The sequence below is a fragment of the Henckelia pumila genome, chromosome 2 (genome assembly GCF_033568475.1).
Source record: "Henckelia pumila isolate YLH828 chromosome 2, ASM3356847v2, whole genome shotgun sequence".
Lineage (NCBI taxonomy): Eukaryota > Viridiplantae > Streptophyta > Magnoliopsida > Lamiales > Gesneriaceae > Henckelia > Henckelia pumila.
This window is the reverse complement of record NC_133121.1, coordinates 84,137,242-84,140,061: the sequence shown is the minus strand read 5'-3', so window position 1 is coordinate 84,140,061 and position 2,820 is coordinate 84,137,242.

Sequence of the window (2,820 nt, the reverse complement as noted above, 5' to 3'; positions counted from 1 at the left end):
ATGTATGTGATGCTACCCGCGGATACGGTCCGGCTCATATTATTGGGGGGGCCCGTCCGTCGGAAAGCTGTACATTGGATCGACAAATGTTGTAAGTTGGGTGGAACTCCCATGGGATCGGCTCATATTATTGGGGGATCCACATGGCGACCGTCCATCACAACTTAATATTGATGGGTCATCTTGACATGTCACTTTAAACGGCGTCATATTATTGGGCCCTTATTGGACATGAGGTAAATACATGGGGGTTGCTTTGGAAGCAATTGGGCTCTACCTTTTGAGAATTATGGTTGGCTGATATTATTCGGGACCATAAGTTTGTCAATTGGACTCCATGTTCTCACTAAGGAAAAAGTTTCCCGTTTTCACTAGAGGGTGGTGAAATCGTTAAAATAGTGGGAGTGAGATTCATAAAATTAAATTCGCCTATTTTATGTCTTAGTAAATTGTTAAACAATCATTGATATATGTCTGTTTTCCTTTTCAGTATTTCATACAATGAATTCACGAAATCCTTTATTCTCGATCCTCGAACAAAACAAGCTGACTGGCGCCAACTATACGGAATGGTTCCGGAAGTTGAAGATTGTCTTAACTTCGGAGAAAATGCTCTATGTGTTAGAGAAAGCACCTCCGAAGGAAGCACCAGCTGATGTTAGTCCGGAGGAATTGGCCAAGCTTGATGCATGGTGGGACCATGACATCAAGACCAAATGCTATATGCAAGCCTCGATGTCTGATGAACTCCAGAGGCGATTTGAGGACACGGTGAATGCTGCTGACATTCACGCGCAACTCAAGGAACTTTTTGGGGCTCAGTCGAGGGCTGAAAGGTTCTCTACTGTTAAGGAGTTGATGACGTGCCGCATGCGTGAAGGGACTTCGGTCCGTGATCATGGGGTACGAGTGATTTGGCTCATACAGAAGTTAGCGACCCTTGATTTGGTGTTGGAGCATGAACTCAATGTGGACTTGCTGCTTCTATCTCTTCCTTCTTCATTTGATGGATTCGTGATAAATTTTAATATGAACAAGATAGAGGCCACCCTTGAAGAGATGGTCAATATGCTCGTTACATATGAATCCACACTTAAGAAGGATAAGCCAGCTTTCTTGGTGGGCTCCTCATCTTCTGCTAAGAAAGGGCCAAGTATGAAGGGCAAGAAACGTTCTGCCCCACCCAAGAAAGTGGAACCCGAGAAGAAGCAAAAGACAAAGGCTTCAAACAATGGAAAATCCAAAGATGTTTGCCATTACTGCAAGAAGCCGGGTCATTGGAAGCGCAACTGCAAGGAGTATCTTGAGCAGTTAGGAACTGCAAAGGGTATGTTCTATATCGAAATAAACATGTCACTTAATACAACTTCTTGGGTATTGGATACCGGATGTGGATCTCACATTTGCAATGATTTGCAGGTGATGACAAGAAGTCGCAGGCTTAGAATGGGTGAGACCCAGCTGAGGCTCGGGAATGGTTCCAGAGTTGAAGCTACGGCCATTGGAGATGTTTGTTTGATTTTGCAGAATGGTTTTAAATTATTGTTGAGAGATGTTTTATTTGTGCCAGATTTAATTAAAAACATTATTTCTATTTCTATGCTTGATAGAGATGGTTATTCTTGTAATTTTGTGAATGGGATTTGCAATATTTACAAGAATGAATGTTTAATTGGAAATGGACAACTTGAAAACGATCTATACAATTTAAAACTAAAAGACGTTCCAGTGAATTGTATTGACAAACCGGCGACAACAAACAAAAGGAAAATCGATAGTCAAAACCCGGCAAACCTTTGGCATGCTAGGCTAGGTCATATTTCCTCAAGGAGGATGAACAAGCTAGTGGGAGAGGGCATGTTTGATATGTCTGATATCAACTCTCTACCTACTTGTGAATCCTGCCTAAAAGGAAAAATGACTAAATCTCCTTTTAAGGGGAAACCTGAGCGTAGTCAGAATCTGTTGGATTTGATCCATACAGATGTTTGTGGTCCATTTAGAGTAGGGACTCAACATGGCCACACCTACTTCATTACCTTTACTGATGATTATTCAAGGTATGGGTATTTATATTTAATGAAATATAAGTCTGAAGCATTTGAAAAGTTCAAAGAATTCAAGGCTGAAGTAGAAAACAAGCTAGGTAAAAGTATTAAAGCACTTCGATCGGATCGAGGTGGAGAATACTTGAGTACCGAGTTTTTGGACTATCTGAAAGATAATGGGATTCTCTCTCAGTGGACTCCTCCTATGACACCACAGCTTAATGGTGTATCGGAGCGTCGTAATCGAACTTTGTTGGACATGGTTCGATCTATGATGAGCTTCACTGAGCTTCCACCTTCGTTTTGGGGCTATGCGCTTGAAACGGCGGTATTGTTGTTGAACAACGTCCACACTAAAGCAGTGGACAAAACACCATACGAGTTATGGAATGGCAAAGCTCCTAAGTATTCGTACTTGAGGATTTGGGGATGTCCTGCTTACGTGAAGCGGACAGTGGGAGATAAGTTGGATAGTCGATCCAGCTTATGTTATTTTGTAGGGTATCCGAAGAATTCAATCGGATATTATTTCTATTATCCTGCTGAAACAAAGGTGTTTGTTTCTAGGAATGCCACCTTCTTGGAGAAGGAATTCTTATTGGATAAGAAAGGCGAGATGATGGAACTCGAAGAAGTTCGAGAAGAACCCGAAATACAAAATAACGATCCTACACCTCAGGAACCATTGCTGGACACGCCTGCACCTAGAAGATCCGAAAGGACTTCTAGACCTCCAGTTCGATATGGTCTTCTTCTTGAAGGGGATCAAGAT